We start from the raw sequence: 11,189 nt of genomic DNA, 5'->3' as shown, positions 1-11,189 counted from the left end.
GTGTATTTTTCAGGTCTGGATTCAAACCACACAGTTCACTATGTGGGATCAAGTCACCTTAACCACGCTGCTAACCCTTAAAGGCATTTTTTAAGAAGTTATACTACACATTGCTTCATCCCATTGGCCCAAAGGTAGACACAAGCTCTCATCTACTACGAGGAAGGCCAGGAAGTGCAGGTATTATTCTGGACGGCCATATATTCAACCAAACACTCACGTAAGAAGAGGAAATAAATACTAGGAATAACAAGCAGCCTCCAGCCTAAATTCAAACAGGAGACTTCCGTTGACTACCCCTTGGAAGCAGCACAGCCTCCTTAGCCAGCCAAAGAAAACCGCCACCCAGGCCTGGGTGCTCGGTGTCCCTACTGAGGAGCTGAAAGCGAGGAGGTCTCAAGTCTCACAGCCAGGGCAGTGAGGGCAAAGGGCACCACCCACACGTTCCCGCTTCACTGGGCTGGCTGAGCTTACCTCTGCTGCTGAGGCACTTGCTTGTCCAGCCTGCTGCGCGACTCCAGCAGAGGCCTGTGACTTCGTCCCAGGATATCAGGGGACATATGCCGGGGGACTTCTGGAAGGATTCTTCCCCACATGGGATGCCTAGATCTGCAGCAGCCACCTCATGATCACAGGGGTCAGTCCAAGGACGAAACCAATAGCCCTTGAGAAAATGCAGAGGAGGTGGAGAGACGCAGGGTCCCTGACGCCACCAAGTTCCTGTGTTAACGCTGGAGCTATTTACTTCGGGAGTCACTCCGGTGTGAGATAGTGACAAAGCTCATGTCGAGGCCACCCATGGAGTGATGGTTAGGGTGGCTCGAGAAGCTGCTGGGTGCATGTGTGTGTACCCAGGATCCAGGAAGGAGGCCGAAATGGAGAAGGGATCGAAGTATCAACAGTCCCATGGGGAATGCTTTCTCATGGTTTCTTGTTTGTCTCTCTGTAGAGCACATATGCCCTTTGATAAATAAAATGAAAATAAAAATAAAAATGGAAAGGAAAACCAGTGCACCACACTCACCAGACAAAAAAGCAAGAAATCACCCCAACCCCACCCCAGAAAGGATGGCCACACCACAATCCCTTTTCCTCCATTTGGGGCACACATGCACACATGCCTGGAGTGTTTTAAGGCACCGGGTCCAGGACTTGGACCGCAGTTGATTGCATGGGAGTCCAGCAACGTAATCATTACACCACCTGCTGGTCCCTCTAATTTGATTTAAATCTGATGCCATACCACTCTCCCACTGGGCTTGCAAGAAATTCAGTGAGGCCTGTCACTGAGCTTGCCTACTCTGAACCCAACTTCCTGTCAAGGTCCTAGGTCTGAGCCAGTGTCAAGGCCTCAGGTGGCCCCTCTGGTCATACAGCGACTGTGGGACCACACATTACCTGAGTCCTTATGTCACCTCAGGCGTGAAGGCTCTGCTGATGTGGCGTCCCTCTGGACTGTGGAAATGCTGGGGGAGGGGCAAAAGCTCTGCTCCAGGTCCACTCCCCGGCTCCGAGCATACCGGGCAGTCATTTCTCCCAGGCCTTGATACCCCTGGACACTGCCTAGAACCAGGGCGTGGGACCTCTCCGATGGCTAACCATGGTTTGCGTTCTGGACCTGGAACTATCTTTCTTTTCTCTCTCTCTCTCTCTCTCTGGTTAACTTTTTAAAAGTAATGATAAATAAAATAATTCTTTTAAAAAATATGGAGGTTGGGAACAGCAGGTGGTATGGCCATTTGGGGCTCTGGACTCCCACATGGCGGATAGTGGTTCTAGTCCTGGACCTAGTGGCTTGCTTTGTCACTTTCCCTCTCTCTGTCTGTGTCTCCCTCTGGTCAAATTAAAAATGATAATAATGATAATGAATACAATTAAATTTTTTATTTTTAAGATATGGAGGTTAGTAGTAGAAGAAGTGACAGAGCTAGATGGGGGAGAATTTAGGAGGTAATTACTAAAATGTTTTTCTGTTATAATTATGGTAGTTCAGCATTAAAAAATCATGGCCAGGGGCCAGCAGGTGGCATTGTGGTTAAGGGCACTGGACTCCCACATGGCTGACTGCGGTCTGAGTCCCAGACCTGGCAGCTTGCTTTCTCACTTTCCCTGTCTCTCTCGCTCTGTCCCTCTCTGACCAAATTAAAATAAATGAATAAAGTTAAATGAAATACTTCTTTAATAATAATCATGGACGAGGGGCATGGTGGGCAAGGATTGTGGTCCAGTGATTCAGTCCACGTGGGCTGGACTCCCACATGGTTGACTGTGGTTTGAGTCCCAGACTAGTGGCTTTCTCTCTCTTTCTCTTCCTCTCTCTCTCTCTCCGGTGAGCACATGTGCTCTGTAGCAAATTTAAAAATAATATTCATGATCATTAAAATTAAATAAATAATTATTTTTGTAAAATATCACAGGCAAGGGGACCTCTAAAACTGTGGAAAAACAGAATTGAAGGACACTTTTGGTGCAAAACTTTTTGAAATCCACGTGTAGTTTTTTCATTAATATGTATTTCTTTCAACTTTTTGAATATACACATACACACATACACACATATATATGTAGCACTTCAAATCAAATAAAAGGGAAAAAGGAAGTGGGGAGGGAGGGGAGAAAATGGGGACTCTCCATGGATCTCATCCTCTGATCAGGAAGGTTGAGCTCTGCCCCTACCTGAGGTCCAATGGGAAGAGAAATTGAACATTCCTGGGGCTGCCATGGTGGGAAGAGCGAATCCTCCTGCCAGGAGCCTGACGGGAGCACAGCGAGGTGGGAGCACCTTCTGAGAGAATTCTGTTTCAAGTCCTGTCCTTCAGAGGCACCTCCTTCCTCCAAAGAAGTGGGCGGCTCCCAGCAGCAGCCACAGTCCTGAGGCTCCACCCGGGGCATTCAGGCCAGGGCCGGTCAGCCGCAGTCGGGCTCCCACTGCACCCTGGAATGCTGCAGGCGGCGGCCAGTGCACCGGCCCCACCTGGTGGACGAAGGCAGATTGCAGCAGGAGACTGTCGGGATTTTCCCAACAGCTTCCGGTGGCGGGCAGAATCGGTACTCTGCTACTTGATTGATAGAAGAGAATCCTCAGTTTCATCTTCCTTTCATTTCAAATCCTCATGGTCAGATCATCTTTGAGTCCCAGTCTAAGGCAGTCCTGGCTTCCTCTGGAAAGCCTTGAATGGCTGTGGCCTGGAGCTACTGGGAAGCTTCGCCGCATGCGAGGATGGCTTGAAGGCTGGGCTTGCCTGCACGCGTCGACCCACCTGCACGCGTCGACCCAGTGCCTCCATGTTACCATCCTTGGCTTGGCTTCCTCACAGCAAGGCAGGCTCAGGGTCCTGAGACCTCTCACGTGATGCGTCAGGGTGCCAAGAGTATAAACAAGGTGGTGTGGTAGTTAGGGCACTGGATTCCCACGTGGCCAGAGCCAGTTCAAGTCCTGCACATGGTGGCTTAAAAATCATGCCAGACACGTGTGCATGCAAGCCCAAGAGGAGAAAGGAGAAGAAATTGCAACTAGGCCTTTCCCCTGGTGATTTCTCTCTCTCTCTCTCTCCCATGAGTATACACACCCAAGGCAAAAACCTTAAAAAAAGAAACAATGTGAACAAGATCAAAGCTATCTGGCTTTTGATGACCCAACCACAGAAGTCACATAATATCATTCCCACTGCTATCTGGGTCCCAGCAGCCATGGTCCACCCAGATTAGAGACCCAGACCCACTCCTGATGAGAGGAGTTTGGGAGAATTTGCAGCCACATTTTAAACCACCAGAGACCCAATGTTATTCATCAGAATAAGAATAGTTTAACTTTTTAAGTGTTTTCCATATACAGCTATTCTTTGGGTAGACTGATAAAGAAGCTAATATAGTCTGACATCTTGACATTTGTTTCTTCATCGGTAAGATGAGAATTATATTTATCTCATATGGTTTGTTTGAGGTTTATTTCTTCCCAGAGAGACAGACAGAAAAAGGCACCGCCAACAGGACCTTTACATCATGATCCATTCCTAGTCTCAGTTGGCCTGGGTCATAGCAAACATGTGCCTGGTACGTTCAGAGAAGTCCTGGGAATGGAACCCAGGACCTTTCCCATGTTGGCCCATTCGCATTACCACTGCGCCCCCGCCTAGCCCATTTGTTTGCTTTTGAAGCTTACACAGATAGCAAATGCAAAGAACTTGTCCTACAGTAAATATTCTGAAAATTCTATCCTCTTTCCCCTAAATTATTTCAAAAGCTACATTTCTCTTATGTCCTTTTAAAAAGATTTTATTCATTCACTCATTTTATTTTAATTTGACCAGAGAGACACACACAAAGAAAGAGAGAGAGAGGGAAAGTAAAAAAGCAAGCCACCATGTCCGGGACTTGAACCATGGTTGGCTATGTGGGAGTGTCCAATGCCTTAACTACTACGCCACATGCTGGCCCCACATTTCTATTATTTCTATCATCTCAGACTTTTTTTTTTGGAGAGGTTTTCACTGTAGGGCGCGTGCGCTCGCCAGACAGACAGAGAGAGACATAGAGACAGAAAGCGAGAAATCACCCCCCAGGGGGGATGGTCACGCCGCAATCCCTTCTCCTCCATTCTCCTCTCGGGATCTTGGGCACGCACGCACATGCGCCCGGCGTGAGTTTTAAGCCACCGGGTCCGGGACACTGGGAATCCAGCGACATAGCCATTACGCTAACTGCTGGTTCCCTCATCTCAGACTTTTAAAGATGCTTACTATTGCAAATCATTACAGATACATGGAAAGAATGGTTGCCTTCACGGAAAAACATCCCCATTCTCCTGGCATGTTTTTCAAGCTCCTGGGTCTGGGACTTAGGCCGTGCAGTTGGTCACGTGGGTTTGTTACCTTAACCACCATGTCACCAACTACCCCCTTAAATCTCTCATTTTTTTAATCGCCAAAGGTTGCATGTGCTCACCAGACAGATACAGAGAACGTGCACCCTCCAATGAGGCATGATCATGCCATAATCCCTTTTCCTCCATTTCTCCATCTCATCAGAATTTTGGGTATGCATGCACTCACACCAGAAATAATTTTCGAGTCTCTGAGCCCAGGATCATGTGAGATCTGCCTCCCCACAAGCAGCACTTAAGCACTGCACTCCAAGCCAGTCATTATTTATGATTTTTTATGAGAGATTTTTTTCACTACAGGGCACGTAAACTCCCTGGAGAGACAGAAAGTGAGAAATCACCTTCCAGGTGGATGGTCACGCCACAATCCCTTCTCCTCCATTCTCCTCCTGGGATCTTGGGTATGCACGCACACGTGCCTAGCATGAGTTTTACATTGCTGGATCCAGAACTCGAACCATAGTTGACTATGTGGGAGTCCAACGACGTAACCAGTTCGCCATCTGCTGGTCCCCAGCCCGAATTTATGTATTTCTTACAAAACAGGTAAGTCATTTATAAATGCCAGCACTTTCACCGTTACAAGGAATCAGTTAATTACTGTGACACCCTCTAAATGATAAGGCTTCTTGATAACTCCTGGCATGAGCTTCCTGAAATTCATACCAGCTTAATTAGGTAAAGATGACTCGCTGAATGACAATACATTCCAGTAGGAGGCCACTGCCCTACCAACCATGAGACCATACCTGTAGATGCCTACCCTGGTCTCCAGCAATGGATCACTGTGGGCTCAAAGCAGCTGATATTGAAGCAATGACATGCTCCAGGCCCCATCAAAGGAGATTAGTGGAGATTAAAGATACTCATGGTTGCCTTCGGGGCACTGCCTAGAAGATCTCTTGAAAACAGTGTGCTTTGATACAGTCATTTGTGTTGTATCTTGAGGCTTTGGCTTGGTGAGGGGCCCGGAAAAAGTTTGGTAAAAAATATAAAGTGATTTCTTCAAAAATAGAAAGGGATCTTTCTGAAAGAGGAAGCTTTAAGGCATAAAAGCAATCTTCCTTTTATACAGTGAGTTTCCCATCTCTAAATGATATTTTTCTTGGGAAAAGAAAAACAGGACAGTTTCCCTGGGAGAAAAATGTGTCCTTTGTCGGCTGGAACGGAGTGACAGAAGCAGCCCACGTGGTCTCCAGATGCAAGATGGGGTCTAAGCACATGGGGTCTCCAGATGCAAGATGTCCTCTGACTTCAGGAGGGGCCGCACTTTCCATGGTCAGGCTGTGGGGGATTACCTGCCTTACCTGTAGAGGAGAACTGAGGGGTCCTGCCTTAGGAAGATATGAAAGGCGTCTGTACGGAGAGGGATCAGATAGCAACAGGGACTGTGTGAGGGTTTGAACTCGGTCGCAGACAGCCCCGTGGGATGATCTCTTCCTTGTTCTTTGTGCTCTGAACATAACTTGCAACGCCTGGCAGATGGGAAGGGAGCCGGCTGGGAAGCTGAGAGAAACGCCCTTCTTGTTCCGTCTCGCTGGTCTGCAAGAGGAGGGGACGGGGTTTGTAGGGTCACAGTGGGCCACACTTCTGAGCGGATTAGGTCACTGTACCTGGAAAGGTTACGGAGTGGATCTGCCTCTTCCACTTTCTGCTTCAGTGAGTCTGAGGCGAGAAGCTGCCAAGACACTTGTCTACAGTTTTAATTTGCTACGGGGCCTGTGTGCTTGCAGGAGAGAGGCAGAGAGAGGGGAAAAAACGGTGAGAAAGTACCCGACCGGGCGATGGCCGTGCTCCAATCCCTTCCCCATTCTTCTCTCAGGATTTCTGGCACACATGCACATGTGCCTGGCACATTTCTCAACCTGCTGGGCTGGGCTTCAAACTAGGTAGGCCACGCGGGATCTGGCTGCCTTAATTAGCAGGCCAAAGATATGGCCTGCCCCTTCTTTCTCTGGAGCAGTTCTTTTCAAATTTAATTTAAATTTTTCATTGCCAGAGGGCATGTGCACTTGACAGAAAGAAAAACAGAGAGATGGGAGGGAGCCACCCCCACGAGGGCGTGGCCACACTGCAATTCCTTTTTCTCCATTTCTCCATCTCATCAGTATTTTGGGTGGGCATGCATGCCACACATGTCCAGCATGTTCTTTCAAACCGCTGGGGGTGGGATTCAAACCATCGTCAGCCACGTGGGATCTAATTCCCTTAACCACCAAGCCACAGGGCTGGCTCTCTCTGGTGCTCTTCTGTCATGAAGCTAAATGAGAAAACTTTGAAGTCTGGGCACCTGGCTCTCTCTCCACTTCCCCTTGCACATATATCAGGATCCTCTTTTAATTCTTGGTCTCCTTTCAGAGTCCATTTCCTTACCCTCGAGTGTGGACTAAGTGCCTGGCTGTGGTGGTCTCCCCTTTGCAGCTAGTCACAGTCTCTATAGGTGTGGTCACTCCCAACCGTTCGTCAGAGTGTGCTCCAAAGCAGCCATTCTCCTCCACCCTAGGGTATGGAGAGCAGCCTGCAGGCGATTTGGAACTGGGTGCATCCCTTGATGGTGGGCGAGTGGGATGGCCTAGTAGATGAGGCCCTACCACCTCATTCCTGCCTTACCCTGTCTCTGGTCTCCTTTGCGATCTGGGCAGTGATCGACTACGACGACTCCTCGGCTTGCAAGTCCTCGGGTCTGAGGATCTCTGCAGCAGGTACGTGGCGCCTCCCCACCCTTCCTAATGAGCCTGCCCCTGTGGATTCCCCTCCCAAGGCTGTGCCATCTCCAGTCCCATCACGCCATCTTGGTTACACCCATGAGATCACACTGACCACACTGGATTCTGGCCTCCACTTGGGCTTGCTCTGCCTTGAGCTCTGTCTGCAGAACAACTAAGAATCAGGTCCAGGGCAAATTTTGAAACCCTGCTATAAGTTACAGGAATGACCGAAAGAACTCAGGGTTCCTGGCTCTGAGAAGGGAAGTCTGAATGGTCACCATCTTCAAATTTGAACTGTGGTCGACTACATGGGAGTCCAGCGACATAGCCATTACGCCAACTGCTGGTCCCAGGTAGCAGGGTTTTCTTCTCTTTGATGGGATTTAAACAAATGATGAATGGCCACTTGATTCCAAAGAGAATAGGGGGGTTTAACCAGGCGGCTACCCTAGGCAAAGCCTTGCTGATTACAAAATACTTTCTCAAACAGTTCAGGTTAGAGGGAATTTTTGGAAAGAATTGAACTGACATTGAATCCAAGGAAAAATCTGAATGCTAGTCTGCAGGAAGGGTGGAAACAGTACCATTTCCAAGACAGAGCCCCGCCGGGATGACTCCACTCCCAGCTCTCTGACTCTGGGCTTTACACTTCCAATTCTTTCCCAAGAGTCTGAAGGCTATTGGCAAAGAACATGGATATGACTTGCCCTGGGTCAGGCGCTTGGGTTCAATCCGCTAGTTCTCTCAGCGAATCACTCAGGAGAGTAGTCTCATGATCCAAACATAAAGCATTCAAGTACGGGGAAAAAAGTAAAACATACAGGAAACAAGAAATGGAAAATTATTTGTTGACAATTACATGTATGTTGATGTGCTTGATTGAGACAATATACAGTGTACTCTGGATGGAAAATCTCATTTTGTATGCTGTAATGATGTACAGTGAAGGAATGTAAATAAAAATATATATATATTAAAAAAAAACAAACATGGTGAGAGGCCAGCCATGCTGTGGGTATAAAAATTCTCAGAAAGGAGAGGTAGACACCCTTAAATGGTGTTTAAGATCCTATCCAAACCCGGGGCTCACTAACTCGGAGTCAAAAGTAATTTCCAGCAGATGATGTTGTCTCATAGTTGGAAAGAGGTCAGTACTAATTAATATGCACTTGAAGGCATGAGCTTGAATTAAAGAGAGGGGACAGCAGGGGAAGAAGGGGTAGGTGGAGGATGAGTACAGAACACCGACCAACCCCCAGGCCTTGGTGGATGCCTACTGGGACCCTCATCTAGGACAGAGCTACCCTGGGCTGGGTTACTAGTTATACTGCATCTGTGTCTATGCGGGACTTCCCTGTGCCACCATGCAGTTTTCAAAATAAACTTCTAAGTTTTAGAATAGCTTACATTTATGTTTATAATACAGACTTTCCGTATATCCTACACCCAGTTTTCCCTTTTGTTTACACTTTAAATTACTAAAATGAAAAGAATCTGCGAGTTGGTTCAAGAGAGATTTAAAAACATAAACCTACCCCCATTCACACAAGGAAAGAGATGAACCTTCCAATTTCTTTCTTTTTTCGTAGAGGTTTTTTTCTTAGGGCATATGCTCACCTGAGAGAGAGACAGTGAGAAGGAAAGTGAAAAATCAACCCCAAGGAGGGACGGCCATGCCACAATCCCTTCTCCATTCTCCTCCCAAGATCATGGGCACTCACACATACGCACCCAGCATGAGTTTCAAGTCACCAGGTCTGGGACTTGAACCACAGTCGGCCATGTAGGAGTCCAGCAACGTAACCAGTATGCCATCTGCTGTTTCCCAATTTCTTTCTTTAAAAAAAAAAAAGAATAAGAGAGGTGGGACCTTTGGGAGGTAATTAGGTCCTGAGGTCAGAGCCTTCATAAATGGGACTGATCAGACCCCACAAAACTTGCCAACCCCTTCTACCATGTGAGGACACAAGAAAAGGAGCCATCTATGAGGGACAGGTCCTCACCAAACACTGACACCTTGACCTTGGAATGGTCAGAAATGGTCAGAAACAATTTCCTGTTGAGTGTAAGCTCAGTTTATGGTACTGTTATAGCTGTTCAGATGGACTAAGACACTATGGTACACTGTCACTAATCAACTACCATTGTTAATAGGTAGTAACTGGGACCAGCGGGTGGTGTGGTGGCTGAGGCAGTGGGTTCCTGCGTGGCCAACTGCAATTCAAGTCCTGGATCGGCAGCTTAAAACATGCCAGATGTGTGTGCGTGTGTGCCCAAAATCCTCAGAGGACAATGGAAGAGAGGGGATTATGGTGTGGCCATCTCTCTTAATGGGTGATTTCTCACTTTCTCTCTCTCTCTCTCTCTCTCTCTCCTGGTACACACAAGTGCCCTATATAAAAAAATCCAAAACAAAACAAAACAAAAATATAGGTTATTAACTGAACTCTATACTTCATTTGGATTGTATGAGTTTTTCCTTTCAGGATTTTGGGCAACATGCACATGCGCCCAGAATGAGGCTAAGCTGCCGGGTCCAGGACTCAAACTGCAGTGAACTACGTTGGAGGCCAGCAACATAATCATTACACCATCTGCTGGTCCCATGATTGCATAAGTTTTTCCTAATGACCTGTTTCTGTTCCAGGATCCTGTCTAAGGTAACTAAGTAAGAGGCCAGATAACTGTCGCAGAGGCCAGGGTTTACAATCCAGAGAGTAGGACATACTCCCTCCAAGGCTCCACTGGGAAATCCTTCTATGCCTCTTCAGCGTCTGCTGTCTCCAGGCAGTTCTTGATTTGCGGCATCGTAACTCCCATCTCCGTCTTCATCTTCACCGGGCCGCCTTCTTCCTGTGTCTCTGTATCTGCAAGTCTCAGAGCCTCTTCTTGCAGTTGTAAGGACACCCGCCATCTAGGTACTCCCTAAATCCAGGAGAATCTCGTCTCCAAGATAATCTCATTTTTTGAGAGGCTTAATTAATTCTATCTACAAGACCCTACTTCCAAATAAGAGCACACTCACAGGTACTAAGAGTTAGGACTTGGATTTATCTTTTTGAAGGGCACAACAGAACCTAGGGAATACCAAACTACATTTAGTCATCATGTCTCAATGTGACAACTTCTCGCGTTTTCCTATGACTGTCTTCAACAGTTTTGAGGCGTATAAGCCAGGTATTTATTTTATTTTATTTTAATTTTGCTAGAGGGCATGTATGCTTGCTGGAGGAAGGAGACAGAGAAAGAGAGAGAGAGAAAAAGCACTCTCCATGGGTGCCACAGTCTCCTTGTGGTTTGAGTCCTGGACCCAGCAGCTTGAAAAACATTCTGGGCATATGTGCGTGCATGTCCAAACACCTGAGAGGGCAGAGAAGGGATTGTGGCACAGCCACCCCACCAGGAGGTGATTTCTCACTTTCTTGCTCACTTGCTTTTTCTCCATCACAGGTTCTCATGGTCAAATAATTTGGAAGACAGTTCAGACCATATCTGCATGAAGCTCTGACAGGTCCACAGTAAAAACCACCACCCGAAAACCAACCCTGATTTTTAAAAATAATTTATTTATTTATTTATTTATTTATTTATTTTAAAAT

Source organism: Tupaia chinensis, unplaced genomic scaffold (assembly GCF_000334495.1).
Source record: "Tupaia chinensis unplaced genomic scaffold, TupChi_1.0 Scaffold000359_1, whole genome shotgun sequence".
In the NCBI taxonomy this organism is placed as follows: domain Eukaryota; kingdom Metazoa; phylum Chordata; class Mammalia; order Scandentia; family Tupaiidae; genus Tupaia; species Tupaia belangeri.
This window is presented reverse-complemented; position numbering follows the sequence as displayed.